At 39.9% G+C, this 23,406-nt stretch overlaps 1 long non-coding RNA gene across 1 annotated transcript in view; it reads left to right on the forward strand.

The window, feature by feature from the left end:
* Positions 1 to 23,406, forward strand: part of LOC135322469 (uncharacterized) — a 40,629-nt gene that overhangs the window by 12,793 nt on the left and 4,430 nt on the right. Inside the window, exon 2 of the long non-coding RNA XR_010383043.1 lies at positions 6,157 to 6,257. This is a non-coding gene — a long non-coding RNA (uncharacterized LOC135322469). The remainder of the gene's footprint in view (positions 1 to 6,156; positions 6,258 to 23,406) is intronic.

A 23,406-nucleotide genomic window follows, 5' to 3' on the forward strand; every position in this document is an offset into this window, starting at 1 on the left:
CTTCATGAGTCAGAACCACCCAGCTAAGCTATTCCCAGATTCCTGACCCTCAGAAACTCTGAGATGATAAATGTTTATTGATTTAAGCTCTGAATTTTGGGGTAATTTGTTATGCAGCAATAGACAAGTTATACAGTATATATGCATATATTATTTACCATTTTTTGAGGTATAAGTCACATAAGATAAAATACGTAGATCTGAAGTATTCAGTTCAATGAGTTTTGACTATTGCATATAATCACAACTACAATTCAAACAAGATGTCCAACATTTCCATCACCCTGGAAAGTTCCCTTGTGCCTTTTTCCAGTGAAGAAAACCACCATTTTGTTTTCTATAATCATAGATTAATTTAGCCTGTTTTTGAACTTCACATAAGTGGAGTCACATGATGTGTACAGGTTTGTGTCCAGCTTACTACAGTTTCTGAGATTCACCAATATTGTTGCATGTATCAGTAGTTCACTCCTTTTTATTTTATTGCTGAGTACGTTCCCATTTTATGAATATATCACCATTAGTTTATCCATACTCCTGTAGACGGACATTTGGTTTCTTTCTAGTTTTTTAGCTGTTATGAGTAAGATTGCAATCCTTGTAAAAGTCTTTTAGTGGGCCTAAAGTTCTCCTTCCAATTAGGTAAATGCCTGGGAACGGAAATGCTTGTTAATAATATAGAGGAACGTTAACTTTATAGGAAGTTGACAAAGAGTTCTCTAAAGATTTTGCTTAATTTTATACCCCCAACCAGGAATGTACAAAAGTTCCTGTTATTTCACATTCTTTCCATTATTTGGTATTAGCAGTCTTTTTTATTTTAACCATTTATTGGGAATAAAATGTTGCCTTTGTACGTTTAACTGGTATTTTCCTGATGAGTAATGATGTTGAGCATTATTACTGGCCATTCATATAGCTTCTGTAAAGCGTCTGTTCAAATTCTTCATCATTGCCACCTGACTTAGATATTTTCCTAAAATCACTGCTTGTCAAAGCAAATCTGCTTCTTTTGAACCTTTGTCTTTCTACGGAGAGCCATACCCTCTACCCAGGCTTACACTCCCTCCCTCTCCATCCTCCATCTCTACCTTCTTTTTTTATTTCAAACTCAACAAATCTTGTCCTGAGAACTCCTGCCCCAGTAATAACCTACGAAATATCTACCCTAATCCCAGCTCTGGGAACTAAATGTGGGGCAGCATAAAGAACAGAGGTATGCTGGTAACAACCAGCCCTCTGGAAAAAAAATAAATGTGCATGCTCTGATTTGTATGCCTATTTTCTGGCCGACTGCAAGCTCCCAACAGGAACTCAATGAAGGTGGAGCTGGAAAGAGATACACACAGTAGCCCACCGTCATAGACTGTTTCTGCCTTTCACAAGCCCAGATGAGCCTGCTCCAGCACCACTGGGTAAGATCTGACAGTTAATTTGGGGCGATGATTGACAAATTAGAGAACAGTACAAAATAACATAAAGTTTTCTTGTGTATTGCAAGACCATAGATAATTTAGAAGTAAAGAAAATAATAAAGGCTAAAAGCAGTGGTTCCCAGTTTTGACTGCACATTGGAATAATCTGGAAAGTTTTAAGAAAATACTAATGTCCAAGTGCTACTCCCTAAAGATTCAGGTTTGGTTAAAGGTGAGGCTTGAACATTGTTTTTTATTTGTTTGTTTGGTTTGGGTTTTTTTTTTAACCCTACCAGCAGATTGTAACTAGATGGTTCTAAAATGTAGCCAAGGTTAAGAGCCATTGGCTTAAAAGAAGATGCAGATTGCAACAAGTTTGGATGATTGGGACAGTAGAGGAAGGTATCCAAGAGAAAGAAATGACATAAGCAAATGAGTGGTGGACTATTTGGAGAGAGTGAGGAGACTGGCCAGTAGCAAGTAAACAAGAGGTTCTTCCATGAGAACCTGGCCACAGCTCCAAGGAATCTAGGTTTCCAAAGAAAGACAGCCTCCTGGTCCCAGCAGAGGGCCCTTAGTCCCCACGAGGGCTGGTGTGGCTCTATGCAACCAGCAGTCTTAGACCTGGGGACCTGGGCAGAAGAGTACCCCACCTCAGAGCCTGGCAAGCCAAGTGGGAGTTCAGAGTCCTGGCCTGTCAGACTCAGGCAGATGTTATTTTCAAGAAAAGTCAATCTGGGGTATCCTGGTTTCTGATAGGTCACTCCTCCTCAAGCGTTCATGTCCATGTGAATCACCAGGGGATCTTAGTACAATTCAGATTTTGATTTAGAGGTTTGTGGTGGGGCCTGAGGACCCGCATTCCTAACTAGCTTCCAGGTGATGTTCATGCTGCTGGTCCTTGGACTACACTTTGGGTAGCAAGGCTAGAGTTTAAAAGGCAGCATTTATCTTGGGAATCTCTGTATAAGCAAAATGCATTGGTTAACTTGACCTGGGTACCCATGTCAGGCTGGGGATTTGGGTTTATTTTATGGCCTCTTGCTCTGAGCCTGGTCAATTTCTTAACATAAGCTCTTTTCTCCTGTTTTCTGATTCCGGCTTGTTGATGACTCCTGCTAGGTTGTTTTGTGATTGGCCTTCTAAATTCATCTTAGCTCTGCTGGGAATTCTTACCTGAATAACTAGACTTATGTCCAGGAGACCAACAGTCACTATTTATTGAACTCCCACTAACATGCTACACACTGTATATCATCTATTATCCTAGATTAAACTAAAACACAGACGTTATCATTTCCACTTCTCAGCTGAGGAAGGTGAGGCTCAGTGAGTGATATAAAGTTAGCCAAAATCACAAAGCTGCTGGCAGGGCCAGGACACATTTGTTTGTCTCCCAAGCTCCCATTCTGTCCACTCCAGTTCACTTGGTTGCTGCTCACCCAGGCCCAGCACAACAAGCCAGCTGATTCAGCTCCCAGACTCAGCCCAAGACTGGACCTCTATTCTGAGGACCTTGAATTTCAAGTGTGCATTTCCCATTCCAAAGGAGCGAAGCGGGGTGGTTTCAGAGACCATGATGCGGAGTGGTGCATTTATTTACTGAGTTGAAAAGAATTTGGATGGTCTTTTCCAAACCACCCTTAGTGGAATTTGAATTCCACAAATAGTTACTGAGCATGTACCATGGGTGAGGCAGTGCCAGGGATCAGGGGATAGGAAGAAGAAAAGAACGAGAGGAAATAGATACAAACACAAGTCTAGTTGGGCATAACGGACTCTAAACATTATACAAGGAGTGTGAGAGTACAAGCCAAATGGGAAAAGGATTAATTTCACCTGGAGGGCAGTGGGATATTATTCTAGTTATTTATTGGCCTTAGGGGGTAAAATATGAAGAGTTATATAATCTGCCTTTTCATCAAGACTGATAGCTAGTAATTATAGCAAATGTACACTGAACACTTACTATGTGCCCGGCACTGTCAATCAGTTTACCTGCATTACCTCATTTCATCCTCACAATGACTGTAGGAGGTAGGTACCATTACTATCCCCACCTCACAGGTGAGAAATCAGAGAATTGGGGGTGTTTAAGTAACTTTTGCCTAAATATTACAGCTAGTAATTGGCAGGCTAAAATTAAAACTCAAGTCTGTTTGACTGAAGAATCCATCTTGACCCCTACATTTGAGAACATGAAGCCTAACTGGGAGCAGAGTTGAGGAAGGGTGAAATGGGAACTACCCACTCAATGAGAAGGAAGTGATTATGCATTAGGCCATGTTGGGGGCAGGGGGGCAGGACACAGCAGATCTCATTTCAAAGCACATCTAGAACACAGATCCTGGAGACTAGAATGGACATACTGGAAAATACTGGGCAGACCATACATCCTGCCTTGCCCGAGACAGTCAGGGTATGCCTGTTGTCCTGGGAATAGGATTAACATCTCCTATTACTCTCAAAAGTATCTTGGCTTCATCCATAAATTCTGTGGTCACCTCAGGCAATAATATCATGTAACACTGCAGCAAGTTCTGTCTACCTAAGGAGGAAAAAACACTCTGAGATTGGGAAAAAAATCAGGTATTTCAGTTGTTCAGCCTTTTTCTTTATCTGTCTCCATCTCTGTGTTCAATTTCCATTCACTGTATAATGCATCTCCCATGTTTTTCATCATTGTTTTGTCCTCAGTGGTTCTAGATATTGTACATGCCCAACCTCAGTGTCAGTGTCAGTATTTTGGCCACATTCCTGTTCCAGTTCACCACAAAGCAGCACAGATAGTAGTCTAGAGAATCTCCTGGTGGCCAAGTGTCCCCATGATGCTGGCTATTGCTGTTGGGAGTACTAACTCCACCTTCAAACCAACCAGCAACCGCAGGAGTATAAAAGGAGTGTGAGACAAAAGAATTTGAGATCAGCAGCACTTCATGGAAACAACCTAAGTGTCCGTTGGTGGATGAATGGATAAACCAAATGTGGTATATACATACAATGGAATATTACTCAATCATAGAAAGCAAGGAAATCCTGACATTTGCAACACCGTGGATGAACCTAGAGCATATTATGCTAAGTGAAATTAGCCAAGTAGAGAAGGACAAATACTATATGGTATCACTTATATGTGAAACCTAAAAAAACAAGTCAAATTCATAGAAACACAGAATGGTAGTTGCTAGAGGCTGGCAGGTGAGGGAAATGGGGAGATATTGGTCAAAGGGTACAAACTTCAGTTATAATATGAGTACATTCTGAGTATCTAAGGTACGGCACAGTGATTATAGTTAATAATACTGTATGGTATACTTGAAATTTGCGAGAAGAGTAGATTTTAAGCATTCTCACCAAAAAAAAAAAAAAGTAACTATATGAGGTATATGAAGTGATGGATACGTTAATTAACTTGACTATGGCAATCATTTCACAATGTATACTTATATAAAATCATCCTGTTGTGCACTTTAAATATATACAATTGTATTTGTCAATTATACCTGAATAAAACTGGGAAAAATAAAAATAAAGTAAAGTAGAATAAAATAATCACACTTTAAACATTTAAGACCCTAAATGGTAGATTAACTTCAAGAGAATAAGTGCTCCCAAAAGTATAGGATTTTGCTGGAAAATGAGGGAACTTTGTCTGAAGATACTCTGATATTTGGGAAGAACAAAAGAGAAGGAGGGCTTGGCTCCTTGTCCCAGCCTGTGGGGTCTCTGGAGAACCCATTACGACTACTCTTCTCCCCTTGGAAATGTGGAGAATGGGCAGAGCCACAAGACAGGCAAGCAGGCAAAAAGCTACTGCAAGCTCCATTGCCTTTCTCTTCCAAGGAGTCACTAAGGATTCCTCTTCAAGCTAACAATGAACAAAAAGAGAATTTAGGAGGAGAGCATAAACCCAATTAAGGCCACATAAAAAAACAATAGTAGTCACACAGCTAGCCCTTCACAGTTTTCAAAGTCCTTTCCCATACGTGAGCCAGTATGTGAAGCTGAGTGCAAGGAGTAAGGGTTTGGGGTCACTGGACTTGGATTTGAATCCTGGCTTGTCCACTCACTGTGTAGCTGAACTCTCCAAGATGTGATTCCAGTGTCTTCATCACAGGGTTTGTTGTGACAGAGTGACGTAATATAGGTAAAGTATTGAAAACATGGTACACACTTGAGAAATGGTAGTTTTCTATGTCATTCGTAAACCTCACCCAAAGAAAACACCATACAGGTGTTTGTCAAAGGACTAGCTCCATTTTGCAGATGAGAACACTGAGACTCAGAGAGGTTAAGTGGCTTGCCCAAGGTCACAGATAGAAAGAGGACAGTTTCCTAGCTTCAAATCCTGTGCTCCGTGCAGTATTCTTCTATGCAAACTTTGGGTTTGGAATTATATTTCTATGCAGGTCAGACACCCAAATGAGGAAAAAATATCCAGAGAGGTCTTTTCTTTGAAATCAGCCTTAAATCTTAACAAAAATAGCCATACTATTTTCAGATGGAATACCTTTGCAAAATGCTTTTTCTTCAGAAACCTGTGTTCAAAATTCATACTTCTGTGAAATAATGGCTTGATGCCTTCAGATTGTTGATTTGTGTTAGAGTTCAGACACTTGGTTAGTAGGTGATGTTTCTGGAGTCATTATCAGTCACTGAGTCTTCTGTAGCTGTATGAAAGGGTCGTATCAGAGTCATGTGAACAGTCTAAAATGCCCCTTTTCTTATCTTTATCTGACAGCAGCAGAGCACACCAGACAGCAGGGCACTGGCAGAGCACTTTTGAATTCTATCGCCTATGCTGAAAACAGGTGAAGATATGGTTGAATAAATCTGGCCCAGGTACCTAAGAATCATTACTACATCAACTACTGTAACATGAAGGAATTGAATGTGGTGATCTTCATAGTCTCTTTTAGCTAAGAAATACTACACCATTTTATCCTACTCCTTCTCTGTCTCCTCCCGATTTTATTGTTGACCTCCTAGAAGTTTGGCTGGATCTGGGGCATACAATGTCAGTGCTTCCCGTTGAAAAACTAAAATCAAGATGAATCAAGACCTAAATATCAAAATATCCAAAATACCCTACTCTTTGTCTAAGATAACATTGCTACCCTAGGGACAGAGGTATTGTCTGTGTATAAAGCTTAAAATCCAAGATTCACTGGCACCATTTTTAAAAGACATAAGCCAACAAAGTAATTCATCTGCCCATCCATCTGTCCCTCCATTTGACCATCTATTTATTTATTTACTTGTCAAACATTTATTAGCTACCTCCTATGCTCCAGGCACAAATGTTAGATGTAGGGGCTACGGTTGAGAATTAGACCTTGCTCTGATAAAGGTTATAGTAGGAAAAATGGCCAAAAGGCAAACAATTTCACAAATAACTATGAGGATAAGTGCTTCAAGGAGAAGGATGCTAAGAGTGAGCAGATAGAGTTTCCTAAGAGAGGCAGCTGAGTCGAGTGGTTGAGAGAATGATGGACTCTGGAACCCAAAAAGGAGGCTCCAGTCTTGTTCTTCCTCATACCAGCCCTGTGACAGTGGACCAGTTGCTCGGTGCCTCAGTTTCCCCAGCTATGCCATGGGACTGTAGCAAAACCTCCCTCTGAGGTTTGTTGTGGAGATTAAAGAGATAGTACATAGGAAGCATTTAGAACAGTGTTGGGAACTAGCAAAGTGCTCAGCTGGGGGTGGGGGGACATACTTGGCCAGTGCTATCTAGGGGAGCTCTCTAAGAAAAGGAGACATGAAAGAAAATAAAAAAGGGTGAAAAGAGGTTAGAAGATAGGGGAGGGAGGGGATGGGCAAAAGAAATGTAATAAAAAGGTGAAGATCCTGAAACAGAAGCAGCATGGACACGGTATTCTGGGAAAAAGAAAGGCTAGTGGTGGAAGAGCATGGACAGCCAGATGGGAGTGGTTGAGATGAGGTTGGAAGTTCAAAGAACCAGATCCTGCAGCACATTGTAGGTCAGCTAGTTAAGGATTTTGGAATCCATCCTAAAAGCATGCAATCATTTGACCAATTTAGGTACCAATGGAAATACCTAAATAGAAACCCAAACATTCAGTTTCTTACATTTAGAGGAACCTAGGCTAACTGATAAAGAGTGAGCAGATAAACCAGCAGTAAAATATTTTGGGCTTCTCTGTAAATGACATCCTTTCACATGTGTCTCCGTCAGTATTTTTATTCTTTGTCCCTGGAGGCCATCATTGCTGTCTTTGGATATCAAAGTAAACTCAAAGAATTGCATTTCATTGTCAAATGATTGCATCCAGATAATTATATTATGGCTTTTAAGGACACCATGATCAAGTTTTATAATACATCAAGAAGAGTCTTGAAGAAAATAACATTTAATCCTTGTTAATTCTGTTTTTCTCTTCCTCTTGCTTAGGGCTATAAAAATATGCTGTGTTTCTGATTTATCTTGTATTTTCCAATTTTTTTCTTCTCTTTCATTAGCTTTTAAATTAGCTTTTAATAACCTCTAAAACACGTTACTATTTTTCAACAATCACTTCTTTTTAAATATCAGAAACAAACTGATAAAATGGACTGATCATGGACCTTGGAGCTTTTCAGTCTTAGGTTTGAATACTGGTTCTACTGTGTGACCCAGAACAAGTTATTTAATGTCTCCAAGACTGATTCCCAAATTGTAAAAATAATTACAGTAATACTTACATTTCATTGTTGTGAGGATATATAAGATAATGTTTATGAATATATCTAAGTGTAGCAACTAATAAGAAGGAAGGAAGAAGAAAGGAAAGGAGAAGAGGAGAAAGGAAGGAAGAAGAAAAAGAGAAAGAAAGAAAGGGAGGGAGGAATTAGTCACATGAGTGACAAAAGATGCAGGTGGCACCATGAGTGAAGTGACCTGTTCAGGAATCACTCAGAGGTTTCTCATAATGACATCTTCTGAAATTATAGAGAAAGATATACAGTATCTAAAAAATTATTTGGTGTTACAACTTTCTTCAAATGTACTCTGATATCCCTATGGGACAGGCACTATAAACCTATCAATACTTACTCTTTTGAAGGGCTGAAAAACTTCTTCAACTCTTCTGTTGATTAAAAAATAGTAACTACAAAAAATCACCTTTTGGGAGTCATCTAAAACTTTTCTGATGCCTTTTTTGTGACACCAGCAGTCCAGTTTCTTCTTTACACTTCTTGTCTTCTAGAATTAAAATCAGATTGTGATGCTGGGTACATAGCACACGATCTCAAGGGAAGTGATTATGCAGACCAGTGCGTGAAAGAGTGAAAACTGAGCTCAGATGCCATTTGTTAGTTCATTCATTCATTCGTTCACCAAACATATATTAGGCATCATTTCCAGTTATACCAGAAAACTCATTTCTGAAGGGCCACTTTGCTATTGACCAGAGACTGTAATTCTGATTAGATTAGACGATTATGTTAGTAGCCCTGGTAATCCAATAAATTATTCTGAAGTGAAGTTTTACATGCTGTATTTTCAAGGGTTGGACATTCAAGGATAAGGAGTTAAATGGACTAAGACTGTTCTTTTGAAATGATGGCATTGACTTCTGGATTTCTGAGAAGGCTGCTTAAAATTCACGAGCAGCATTGGTTGAACTGAAGAAAGTTCATTTAAGATAAATGAAAGCCACCAGCTCCTCTGTAGCTGCAGAGGTAGGGATGCTAAGATAAGGTATTAACTGAGAGTAGCAGTAAGGAAACAAGCAGTCACTTCCACAGGGCCTTAAGGTGGGTTGACCTTGTGGAGGAGTTTCAACAGTGGTTCTCTCAAGCCAGAAGCAGACTGCCCCAAACTCAGCATGTAGGGGTCGGGACCTCCTACATTTCTGCTTTTATCTTCACTGCTAGGACAACCAGGGATAGATAAAAGTGTTGTATGTTATGTGTGGTCCCATAAAACCTTCCACACTCCTCTTGATGATCAGGAACAGGGAAGAATGGATGTGTTTGAATGTCTCTTTCTACTTTGTGAACCCCTAGTTTATAGGGCTCTGAGGGAGCAGGATTTAACAGGATTTAATGCAGTGGATAATCTTTCCTGATCCTTTCATTTAAGTGGGACACTGAAATAGCACCTACATCTTGCATTTGGGGATAAAAATACAAATGAAGCTCAGTCACTTCTGTTAAGGAGACTAGTGGGGAAGAGACAACACAGTATATGATTAAGTGCAATAAAGTATTGTGTTGTAGGCATAAGTAGAAGAATAGGTACAGGTACCAAATGATCCAAACGGAGAAACCATTAATTCTACTGGAGGAGGGGGTAGGGAGTCAGAAAAGACTTGAAAAATAAATGGAATCTCTGCAATGGACTTCCCATCAAATACATGGATTTTATAAAATCTTCAGTCCTATCACTCCAGGCTGGGGAAGAGAAAGCAGCTACGAAGTAAAAGAAGAATGTCTGGTGCTTTTTTATAAATCTTGCTATGAGTAAACATGGGTGGTCTTTTATGTACAGATCCCACTGAGGAAACTGTTCTCAAAATGTGCTCATCTATGCACTCAGGGCACCTCTGAAGAAGATCCTAGTTTCAGAGCTGACCATAGCATAAAGAGAACTGGAAATCAGATACCTAATGTGAGAGGCCCTCCCAAAGACCTTCTAGCCTCTAACTCAGCGTTTATTGAGGCCACTTGCCAATGCTTTAGAAGTGTTCTTTCTGTCCCTTTAAAAAGCCATTGTTATTTCCTTTTATCCTTGCAATAGCTGGGTCACCCCTTAATAAACATAAATTTTTTTTTGAAGCTATGGATACTTCAGATAATATTTGGCTGAAAGGGCAGTGAAGGAGCTACGGAGACAGAGAATAAACCGAACCCATGAGCATCACTGTTCTAATTCAGGAGAACTGAGGTGTGTATGAAGGGGTCCATTCCCAGAGCAAAGCCTATCCATCCATCACATACAGGAGCCAGAGTATAAAGTTGTGAACACTATTTTTAGACCCCAAATGGTATTAGCATAAAGGCAAGTGCATTTTATTTTTAAGTTCACTTAGAGGGAATTTAGAAGGCACTACTCAAAACTATATAAGAAACCAATGGGATTTTTTAAAAATGGCCCATAAACTGAATCTTGGAAGAAAGACTGTGGACAAATATAGATGTCTGAAACCCCTTTCTAAGGCTGTCAGAATTCCTAAAATGTCCTGAATTAAACCACAGGTGCCAATTAAAGTATGGGTGTCTGCAATCACTTACATTAGTATTTAATATGTATAACTCTCATCTATTTTTTTCGAACCTCACCAGTCTCAAGTGTGGGAATATTTGTGCTTCCTATTTAAAATCTTTGCAAGGATTATGTTGTCTACCTCAGGGTTTTTTCCTCCCCCCAGAGGTCTTATTGAAAAGGAACGTGTCTGTGCATGTATGCAATATTAATGCTAAAACAGAATGCTAACAAGTGCCTCTGTAATATCCGAATCGATGCACCAAGACAGAATTGCTTGGTTCAATCATTTTCAGACTATGTGCTTCATAGTCTTTTCCTTATTCTTAAGCTCTATTTTCAAAGTCAGCCAAGGAAATGATGAAAAATTATTTCCTAAATCACAAGATAACTTTAAAAATGTCTTTTCTATATACAGCCCCATCCCTTATTCACCACGTAATATTCAATTCTGCCTCTGCTGGCCTGGGATGTATTTAGACATTTATTGGAAAGCTGCCTGGAGGGAGAGACAGAGAAGATTTTAACCTTGATCCACTGACAGTAAAGTCATTACCCAGCTTCACTAGAAGGAAATCTTTGTCTCTGTTTTCCTCCTTTATTTATCCTCTAGAGTCTCATTTTATTTACTTGCTTATTTATTTATTTATTTACTTACTTATTTACTATATTCATTTGTTGTTTCCCTGATCATCAATTTGGGAGATTTTGTTTTTATGGAGGAAAAAGTCAAATCCTAAATATGTTTACTGAGCATCTATTATATGCTAGGCATTGTGCTAAGGGCTGGGGACATGGAAATAGACAAGTCGTAATTCTTCCCTCTCTTCATCCCTACTTCCACCACCATCTAATCCCTAAGGGAGCCTTGTTCAGTGTAATTCCAAAATATCTCAATTGTATCTGCTTTTCTCCATTTTCCTCTGCTATTGTGTGTAAATACAGGCCAACAGCACCTTTTGCCTGGAGCACTGCAAGAGTTCCTTAACTGTTTCCCTGTTTTTATTCTTGTCCCCTTCCAGCTCATTTTCTTCACAGAACTCTGAGCTATTTTACTGACATAGAAACCAAATTATGTTACACTTGTGCTTAATTTTCTTTGACGGTTTGCTGTCAATTTTGGAATAAAACGGACACACAGCCCCTGCAGGGTCCTGTAGGATGTGACCCTTGACCCCTCTCCATCCTCCCCATGAGCTTCTTTCCCCAGCTCTCCTTACTGTAGCTGCCCATCTCTCTATTTAGGTGCTATTTCACGCCACAGGTAAATCTCTCTTTCTAGAACACTCTTCCCTTTGGGACTTATACGGGTATCTTTCTTACACTTTGGCATTAGCTTAAATGGCCCTCTTCAGAGATGCCATCTCAGATTGACCATCTAGAGTTTCTCTTTCCTCATTCATTTGTTTCTGTTCCTCATCTTCATCGTATGAAACCTGTTTGGAATGGTTATATTAATTTGTTTACTTGTTTATCATTGGTCTCCACTGCTAGAATATAGGTTCCATGAGGGCAGGAGTTCTGACTCACTTGTTTACCTCTGTGCTACGCCCGTGCCTAGAAGAGTACTGGTTATGTAATAGGTGCCCAGGAAATGTTTGTTAAAGGAATACATAGAGACATCCTCATTACCCTCAGGACATAGAGCCTCCCATACAACTGAAGGGATAGAAATAAGCTAGAAAGTTGAAAAGTGTGACATAGGAGAACACAGGCAGCTGCCTTGCTCAAAAAGTTCTTATTGAATGAAAAAAAAAAGCATTTAATTTTTAATACACTTAGAGAGCTTTAGAATTTTTAAATGGATACTCAAATATAATATTTCATTTTACCTGTATGACAATCAAAATATTTTGTTGTTTTCTATTGTTCTACATAATGATAGTTGAGGCAGGTGAATCTGAATTACCAGGGAAGGCTGAAGCTGCAGTCCAAACGCCAGCAACACCAGAAGCTTCCAGAACTAAAATGCATAATTTTTCTGATTGTCTAAATGGTTAGATAAAAAGGTGGGCAGAGAACTCTTGAGACATGGCACTAAATCCAGATTAAAGATACAGAATATGTTGTGAGTCAGCCCATATTTGGTTAAAAAAAAAAAAAAAGTGAGGCAGGCTGGTGCCATTGTAAATATAGCTCAGGTTACATGAAAAAAAAAAAAACAGTGAAAGAGGAACTTCTGACAGAAACGAGGATGGTTTCACATATGATGAAAATGATGTGAAGTTCTTTCTTCATCATCTGTGTATTCAGACAATGAGTGTCAATGATTTATGGGTTAGCTGATCTATTATGACTTATAAATCTGTTATAAAGTGTTCTCTGCAAACTCAGTAGTCAATTCTTTCTGTACAACAAACTGAGGTTCAGAAACTTTTTAATAAGTATTCTCAGGTTCCTGGTAACTGGCAGTTCGTGAACTCAGAAAGTCCTTTCAACCCCAAATCTGGTGCTATTGTCGACGCTAGACAGGGGATGGAACTTGAATGTCCTCAGATGCACATATTCATTTTGGCAATCCCCTTAAGCACTTGGTGATGTAATTTGCATCCAATTTTAGCAGATTAGAAGTGTTTAGAGTACCTCAATAGGATGTTTTAATTTCTGTAGATAAAAGGTGCTTTCTGAATGCATTGTACTGCGTTAAACTATGCAGTAGAATAAAGAAGATATGAGTGCACTGGGCTGGAAATGGGAAAAGAATAATTTTAGGCATTTCCCTCATTCTGTTTAAACAGCCTGAAGATTCTTTTTGGCAGGAGGCCTATGTTTAACCAGTGTTACTGAATATAGAATAATCATGGGTGGGGAGTATGTTTTCCTTAATTGAGTATGTTTTCTTGAGATAAATGTGGATCTCAGGCTCCTCACTAGTCAAAGCAAAAGTTTCCAAGTTGTCTGGGGTTATGAAAGCCTAGGAGCTAAGTCTTGGTACCAAAGCAGTGACAAGAAGCACAAAGCCTACAAGGAGGTTAAAACAGTAGTGACAGATTGGACCACTTCCATCCTGTTCACCCACCGCACCCTCCCTTGCCTCCTGAACAACTCTCATCACCCTTTGTCAGCTCATATCCGAGGGCACAGTCCCTAGGAGGCTTCATTCACTGCCCCCTCTGCCACTGGCTCCCTTTGCTACCTGCCTCACCATTGACTTAGCCACATGGAGGGGTCTGTGGTTGGGCAATTTGGCCAGATGTGAAAGCTGAGTGCCAGGGGCTCAGGTGGCACCTGGGCTGATCTTGCCCCTTCATAGATGGTGTTTTCCTTTCCTAAGGCCAAAGTACAAATGACCATAAATGGGATGGCTTAAATGACAGAAGTTTATTCTTTATTCTCTTCATGAGGCCAGAAGTCCAAAATGCAGGTATCTGCAGGGTTCGTTTCTTCTTGTGGCCTCAAGGGAAGAACCTGTTCCTGCCTCTCTCCTAGCTTCTGGTGGTTACCGCAATCATTGGCCTTCTTTGCTTATGGCAGCACAACTCCAGTCTCTGCCTCCACTGTCACGTGGGTTCTCTGTGTGTATCTTATCATCATGTACTCCTCTACGTGTCTGTCCCTCTGTGTCACTTCTTATAAAGACATCAGTGACTGGGCTAGGGCCCACTCTAATCCAGTGTGGCCTCGCTTTAACTAATTACATCTGCAAAGATTCTATTTCTAAGGTTCTGGGTAGACATGAATTTCAGGGGGTGGACACTATTCAACCCAAAACTAATGGAAAAAAAATATTTGCCTGTGTTCATCATTCATTTTGCCCAACCACTGTTGGATGGCTTGATGCGTAACACCTGCCTAGTAATTTCAGGACGGCTAACAAAGTATCTTTTCCCCTACATATGTAGCCCCCAAATTATCAACCTCACATTTTATCCTTGGACCAAGCTTCTTGAGACATAAAATTACTCACTGACTAGGTCACACATTAAGGTATCATTCCTCACAAATACCTTAGTTTGAATTAATTTTAAATTTTGAGTACAAAGAAATGCAGCCATGTGAGGAATCTATCTGGTAACTGGATTCCATAAGTGAAGGAGGATCTAATGCTTGTAAGACTATTAGTAGCCAACTAAAGAACTCAATCACTCACATTTCTCAGAAAAAGAAAATGCTGGTTAATTTAGATCCCTAGTGACTTGCGATTCAGTGTGGCCCACAGACCCAAAGCATCAGAGCCTGTTAGAAAGGCAGAATGTCCCAGGGATACACTCAAATCTACTGAATAAGGATCTGCATTTTATCTAGATTCCCCAGGAACCCCCATATGCACATTAGAGTTGAAATTGCTATTCTAGCAAAGTCTTTATAAAGTTGAACTGAGGAAGGTATGAAGGGGCTTTAGTTGGGATATGCTTAGAGCATAGGCTATCAGATAGTATCCCAAGGCCAGATGAGGTTGCAAAGAGGGAAGAAGGGTACCTAGGAATTTTGGGGATAGAATAGAGAAAAAGAGGGGAATGTGCAACAATAACTCCCATGGGCAGGACACAAGTTTAGGTGCTTCGTTTTGCTTGGATTTTCTCTTTTAATGTTTACAACAACCCAGTGGGTTGGGTACCATCATCATCTTGATCAAGGACCCTGAGGCAGAGAGACTTAGGAATTTACCATTTGACTCCAGAACCCACTTTCTTAACATCTGTGCTCTGCTGACCCAAAGAGTGGGTGTAGTGGACAAATCCATTAGCAGACTGATTACTTTAACACTCGATTCATTGTTCATAGCCCTGTTGGAACTTGTATTTCTACCCACATTATTTTGAAGACATGAATAGTCCTGGCATTGATCCATTTCCTTCATTTTAATCAAGTCCATCAGTTGTGTATGGAACTCATCTCAGGTTCTGGATACCAGCCCACATGTGGGGCTCTACATCTACCTCCTCCCATTAACACATGAACAGCAGGGACCAAGGAGGGTGTCTTCCCTCTCACAGGTCTGCCTTCATGAGTGTGCCTGGGGAGAGGTGACTAATTCTGTGTTTTTCCAGTTCTGTCCTCTCCTGGATCACTGGAATGATTTATTCTTGCTCAGCAAACCAGTAATTGTGTGTTACATATAAGTGGTAAGAGTTTTAGGCAGATGTGGGATCCAACTGCCTAATGTGATCCTCAAATGGCACCAATACTTTGCACAATTGTTTTCAATTCAATAAGATCCAAATTGCGTTTGGAATGAGATGTTTATTTTTTAGCTTCTTTTGTGTTTCAGGGAAAACAAATCACCATGGACTTTTTTATTCATTTACACTTAGCTCCTAAAAATATTGCCCTCAGGATGGCTGTTTGTTTGCCATGTCAAGAGTGTTTTATTTGGTTTCCTTTTAGAGAAAATCCACATACAGCCAAATTTAAGCTGACTAGCATGCCTCAAAGATGTTTGCAAATCTCAAAACTCTATTTCTCCCCAAACACCTTCAGAACATAAGTGGAGCTCTGGAGAGAGTTACAAAAGGATATAGAATGAAGTACTGCATGAGGAGAAGGTGTAAAAATCAGAAAAATAAAGTGAAACTTAGAGAAACTCATGATTTCTATGAAAATATTCATACTTTCTGAGGACTGACATTAAATAGCAACTGAATTATGTTTAATCTCAGTATTTTTTTTACTCCCAATGTATCATGTACATATATGCTTATAAATTTACAGACACTAATAACTGCATTGATACGACATCTTACTACTTTACTAGATCCGGCTTTTAGAGATGGGAAAACTGAGCCCCAGAAAGGACATGTGACTTCCTGTTGATTATACAACAAACGTCTGGTAAAATCAGGACTAGATGTCCTTGATTCTCAGGATCTTTTTTTTTTTTTCCCATGACACCCACACATTGGCAAGCAGGTTGGACAAAGAGGCTGAAGAGACACTCAAACATGTAAGAGTTGTCAAGATAAAGTTATCACTAAAAATATTCAGCATTAATTAAGTAAATCATTACTATAATCAACTATAAAACTTTCACAGAAATCTTGATGACTTGCAACAAATAAACCCACTGGATTCTGTAATCTCTAAAATATCAGCTGAAGTGTATTTCACAGGATGGCAAGGACCGCAGGTGAATAACTGCCTGTGGCTAAATGACAGCTGTCAAGTTTAAAGAAGGTAGAGTTTGCAGACAAGAAGGTGATTTTTCTCTCCTCCCTAAATCCCAAATCCATATGACTGTCTCTCTGTCCTTTGTTTCCTTTCTAAGCAGAGAATCTAGAACATTCTGCTATGTGAGCAGAGGCTACATCCGGTTAAGTGAATACTGTCATTACAGATTTCTCCTGGTTTATGTAGATAAGTATTTGGTGTGAGGTTTTATGCTGATCTGGCTTCAAGTTAAGCTGTGTTTATGCCATTAACTGTGGTGTCAGAGGCTGAAATTTCCTCTCATGTCCTTGTTTTAGTCACCCTAATTGTCTCTGAGTTTTCCTAGAGATTTCTTAATTAGAGTCTGAGGCTTGCAATCCTTCTAGCTGTAATCTCTTGTTATTATCCAGGAGCATTATTGATGGGTTGATAAGGCGTGGGGAGAGGGGAAGCATTCTAAAGTCCTACGATTAGGTCTCAGTCTTTCATTCATTTCAGACTCTGAGTTGCGCATCTCCCTTCTCCATGTCATTAGGCCCTTCGTGAAACTCCAGTGGGTCAGGCTATGATAAAATAGTTTCCCTTGAGGGCAAGTCTTGTTAAGGAGCATGCAGGACTCTGGGAGTACTTCAAGAGGGCAACTTTTGTCCTCCCCCTGCAGGAAGCAGGAGAGGGTCTCCCCATCTTCCTCCTCACAGCAGGTACCTGACGGGGCTCCTGGAGGTAAATCTCATAGGAATGTGGGCCTCTTAGGAGTTTTTAATTCTCAAACTTGTCCACACAGAGCCTCTGGAAATTTGTCAATTATAGTTTAGGTTTTCCTTCTCTGGTATTGGTTTCTGAAAAGCCTTCTGCTCCTGGCAATCTGTAATTCTCTGTATCCATCTGTCTGTCCAACTTTGCGGACAGTGGTTTGCCCTGTGACCTCAATTCTCTGAAGGATCTAAGAATTGTCGATTCCGTTTTTCAGTTTTGTTCTTATTGTATGGATGGGAGTGAAGACTTCCAAGTTCTTTATTTGACAGCCTGGAAACCAGAAGTACTCCCAATTTATGTATACAATGTTCCTTTTCCCCACGCTTCTCATAAATCTGGAATATTCCCATATGGTGGTTGTGGTCCCAAGTGAGAGGATCAATAAAATTAATAGGAATAAAGAGTCTGAATTAAACAAACTGGACGAACCACAAGGCAGGGCCTAAACTTTGAAACTGCCTCTCTCTTCTTGTGGTGTTCTGTTTCCAAACAGTCCTGCTCAGGGTAGTACTGCCCTTTCAAACCCCACTGCTTAAAATGGGCGACACTAACACAGAACACTCTGCTATGTGCAGATCAACCAGTTTTGCACATAGGCCAGTTGTTCAGAGGTGCCCCCTGGGAAGGCAATTGAGTTGCTCCACTTTGTAGACATTTATGTACAAAAGGCATCTGCTCCACATTCTTCACTGTGACACTCACAGATCAGTGAATGCCCCTGAAAAGCAAGAGGCAAGTGATGTGCACAAAAGCTACAGAAAGAGGATGTTGAGTTTTAGGCAAAACAGCAAAAAAAAAAAAAAAAAAAAAAAAAAAAGGGCAGCAAAGGTATAGAAAGAGGATGTTGAGTTTTAGGCAAAGCTTCCTTACAGAAGCATCAATCGAGCCCCTGAGTTCACCAACAGCCACCTGGGCTTCTACAGAAACAGAAAGAAAAGAAGGGCACAGAAGGGCAGAAAAAAGAATTTTTTTTTCCTCTTCACCTCTGTTTTAAGATGTATAAGAAGGAAAATAAGATGAGTTGATCTACTTCAAGGCAATTCTTCTCAAACTTCAATATGCCTCTAAATCATATGTGGAACCCTGTTAAAATGCAGATTCTGACTTAATGAATCTGGTACAGGGCCCACGATTCTGTATCTCAAACATGCTCTCAGATGATGGTGATGCCTTTGGTGCTTAAACCACACTTTGAGGAGCAAAGGTCTAATGTACACTTTCTGAAGGGCTGTTTCACAGTTCCCCTCTATGCTCACTTCTGGAAACAACAGCAAAACCACCACCACGTCCCATCTTATTCCCGGAATCCAGCATGTGTATTCTTAGCTCAGGACGATCTCCTTTTTTGGACAGCTGCTAGCCTCTTCTGTTTTTAAGCCCTTAGGTTTCCTTCTCAGCCCCATTCAAATCTCCGTTCTTCACCAGGACTCTTTCACCGCTCAAGTCTCTGTAATCAGTGGCTCCACTGAGGTCCTGTACCTTTGCTGAGGTCCTACTTAGCCAATTTTGCAAACATATGTTATTATTGACCTTTTAAGTCTGTTTGTCTCCTAACTAAATTGTAATTTGAGAATAGAGTGTATGTTTTATTACTCTTATTCCTCAGGCCCCGAGCAAAGCCTTGCCCATTAGGAAATTGCACAGTGTAGTGAAAACAGTCCAGGGAGACATGTGTTCAAATCCCAGCTTTACCACTCAATAGCTACTGGAGCCTAGACCAAGTGTTTCTCCTTGAATCCTGGTGGTGGTAGCAGTGATGTGTGTAGAATATTTAACAGGATTGTTGAGAAGAATAAAGAAAATAAAGTTAGCCACATATCAAGCCAAGGCACAGAGTCAACATTTGATAAATTTAAGTCCTCTCATGTCCAACTGTTTTTTCCTCTCCTTAATATGGATTATGATGGTATGTTCTCTCCCTGACACACCTCCTCTGAAAAATACCACATCAAATTCAACAATCTTGGGGTGTTTTCTTCCATCTCAGTCAAAGGGGCCATACATACTCACAGGAAGAGAGAGTCTCTTACTTCATAAAAAAGGCTCTCCAACTCATAGCTCCAAATAGCAACATGCAGGATATAGCACTTTCTGATGTGATCAGAAATGAAAAACAGAAATATTTTAAGCCAGTATTATTAAATCACATGAAATCTGTCTTTATCAATTTCCCATATTTTCCCCAGTATTTGCATTTTCAGTGAGAGATGTTTGACCTGGGTAGTGACTTTCAGCATATCCAGTGTGCTGTGAGTGTTTTTTGTCTGAGGGATGATCTGTCTTATGTTAGGTTGTGAGAAACATTAATGTATAGCTACATTGAGAAAAGTGACTGGCAAAAGCAAAATGCACATGCTTGGGCAGGGTCTTACCAATGAGGTATGGGGACATGGCTTGGTACATAGCCATGTTTGGTATGTTTGGGGAAAGCTATGCCAGATAGCCAGGCTGACAAGGTTAAAGAGGAGATACTAGATCAATCTATTGGTACAGCAGAGGAGAAGTGCATATGAGATGATGGGATGAGCCTAGGTGTGGCAATCCAGATATGCAGATTTGAATGCCTCTTTCTGGCTTATCAGCTATGTGATTTGGGACAAATTTCTCAACCTCTTGCACTTAATCTATACAAACGGGAATAGCATTGCTCCCTCATAAGCTTGTTCAAGAATTAAATGAAACCATGCATCTAAGGCATATAAAATGCCAAAGAGCCCAGTAAATGTTAGTTCCCTTCTAACACCTCAGGGAGGGACGGAACTTGGTAACATTGCTGAGGCAGGCACTTAGGAGGGTCTTGCTGTCCTATGTTCCTCCACCTTGGTGAATATCAAAGTGAAACATCACCTGAGACTGGGTGGCTGGGGATGGAAGAGGACTAACATGTCTACTTTTTGATTCCTCAACAGATGGTGCCATCATCATTGCCACTGTTTTCTCCTTATCCCTCCTCCTTCTCCTCCTGCTCTTCCTCTTTTCCCTCCTCTTCTTCTTCAAATTTGCTTTAGTATTTTATTTATGTATTTTTTGTATATATATATATATTTTTGAAGTAAGCCAGAAAGAGAAAGAAAAATAACATATGGTATCACTTATATGTGGAATCTAAAAAGAAAGACAAATATGCTTTAAAGGCAGGAGAGATCAACTCATAACTGAAAAAAAAAATGGCTTATTCATAGTAAATAATTAGTGATTGCTAGAAATTGCATTGAATTCTGCAGAATCCTTGGTACCTTTGCAATACAGTAGTTCTACTTGGTCTTTATAAGCAAACTCTTATATACCAGGCTTTCTTCAGAGTTTGAAGATCTCTTTCGGTCTAATTTAAATTCAACTCCTTGGTTTGTTTTACCTTAAAGTAAGAACATATGAAAACTGCAGAGAATAAATGTGTCTATCCACTCCTTTCAACAACAAGGTACATGGAGGCTGCATGTAACCACTCAAGAGGAGCTTGGCAGAAGTTAAGGAAAAATAAAGATTTTTCATACTGTTTCCTCAAATTAAATTTAGTGCAGGAGCTAACCATTTAGTTGATCTAGAAATATACAATTAAAAAATCTTTATTGGCTTTTCATCATAAAACAATACATCCTTGCAACAAATTCCAACAATGCTCTCCATTAGTATTTCTTTATTGATTTCCCCTGCTGACGTAAATTGCTCTTGGGTAAGCCCAGAACAATTAGTTTAGATAAGATTTCTAGTCAAAACTGCATTGTACCTACTATCAAGCAAAGTGTTCTCAGGCTGCAGGTCTCATAGCTCTCCTGGATGGAAGCAATGTTATCACAGTGGACACTGTGCCCTTATTCAGGAGTAATCCACTTTATGGCAGCAGAGTCTCTAATTGAGGCCAAAGGGTGAAGAAAGGAGGAACTCTAATCAGATGATATCAAAGCTCCAGGCAGGTTAAAGATCCTCTAGCAAAGTCTGACTTTCTTTTGTGTGTCTCTCTCAAGGTCTTAGGGATTGGCCTCTAATGTGTTTCTACAAAAGGAAAATGTTAAGAAATACAATAAAGCGGAGAAGGGTTGGGATTAAAGGGGATTTCATTCAACGCGAAGCCCTGTGAAAATATCACATGTGGGAGTGAATTTGAAAAAGTCCAGTGGACTCTTGGCTAAAAAGAAATATGCATAGCTAGAGGTGCCTGGTGAAATAAAAGCGTTAATACTGCTGAGACAGATGGTGACTGACTAAATGGAAGCAGCTACACATCCACTCGTTTCTCTGAGAATCAGCAGCTGTTGGCTAACAGACACCTTTCTTACACAGGCTCTTGCTCAAGTGATAAGAAGTGAACGAGCTCTGGGCAGGACTATTTTGGGTTCCAGACAATCTGTGTTGCTACGAGATCTGAGATTAGTGGTTAGGTTGGTGCCGCATGTTGTCCAGCAGCTGATCATGAAACCTCTAAAAGTTAAGTTCACTTCTCAGAAGTCAGCTGTGCATGTGGGCTACAGGACAAGGTGATTGGATTGTTCTGTTTCTTGGGGTTTCCCCACCCTCAGCTTGGGTGAACTGAAGGGATTAGCAGCCTTGGTCTTGTAAGGATTTTTTTTTTAAGTCATCATATTAATATGCTACAAAATCTCTCCTGTGTTCCTTGAAGTTTATGCACAGCACTTCACGCTGATCATTTTGAAATTACACCAGAGTACCATTTTAGCTTCTTACCAACCACTGGGTTAACAGACACTGTTTTAAAGCATGATCTGTACAAGTCAGGTGAATTAGTGAAGAGTGTCCACAAAAGGGTATGGGTTATGAGACTTTACTGGGATAGCCTGGCAGCTAAAACCTCTGCGGGTGAATGGCGGGGCCTTTGTTCATTTATGAGTGGTAGTTTGCCTTCTACACTTAAAGAGCCTACTTAACTGCTTCTCCCGCTATGTAAACCTGAGCAAATCACTACAGTTTTCTATTTATCAGTTTCTTCTTCTATAACATATGGTTAATAATATAACCTATCCCATAGTATGATCCTCACAAATAGTACCTGCTCAATCTATATTAGCTAGTATCCTATTATTGTTGTTGCTGCTGTTATTATAGAAAAGGTCATTGTACCAGTCTCAAATAAATCATTACCAAAGATTGGCTTTAGTAAAGAAGACTAGGGAGTTTGGTGGATTAAGCTCCAAGGTCAAGCTTCCATGGTGATGAAGAGGGTGGTTGCAGGAGCAGTGATCACAGAGGAACTATTAAGAAGAAGCAAGCTCGTTCTTGATCTGAAGAGAGAGTACTTAGAACAAGAATTTCAAAAATCAGAGTGTTCCCATTTTCCCAGATTGGTATACTGAGGCTTTTTGGAGCCAGAATCCACTTATTTATGACACAGAGACTCAGAATCACAGGTTCGCAAGAAGCCATCAGGGTCACCAAGGAGCATGCTGGGTCCAACTTGCCAGTAGTGGCAACTGCAGTTTCTGCCTGCTTATCCCACTGCGTCTTTTGCTTCCCTCTTATCCTTCCCAAAACCCACATGATGTGGCAACTCACATAGAGAAACTCTTGCCCCAAAAGAAGAAAAGGCCAAAGAAATTTGGGTTAGGACAGTGGTGTGAGTCTACATGCCAAGAAAAGATGAGCTGGTGTTTTGTCTCTTTTTTCCCTTCTTTTTAACATCTCAAAAATAAGGGAAAAATATCCTAAACACTTAAAAATCTTCTCTTGAAACTAAAAAGGCCTACAACAATGAAAGAGACTTGGCTCAGGATTTATATAAATTTATATAAATATTTATATAAATTTAAAAAATTTTAGTAGAAAGTAAGACCAGTGAGTACAACTGGGTGAAGTGGTGTTTAAAAAACTAATGTGATCTCAGACTACATAAATAGAGGAATAGCTGCTAAAAATAAGGTTATAGTTTTGCTGCCCTTTACCTTGGTCAGAGCATATCAAAATCTTATATTCTGGTAAGAGGGCCAC

This window comes from Camelus dromedarius, chromosome 11 (assembly GCF_036321535.1).
Source record: "Camelus dromedarius isolate mCamDro1 chromosome 11, mCamDro1.pat, whole genome shotgun sequence".
Lineage (NCBI taxonomy): Eukaryota > Metazoa > Chordata > Mammalia > Artiodactyla > Camelidae > Camelus > Camelus dromedarius.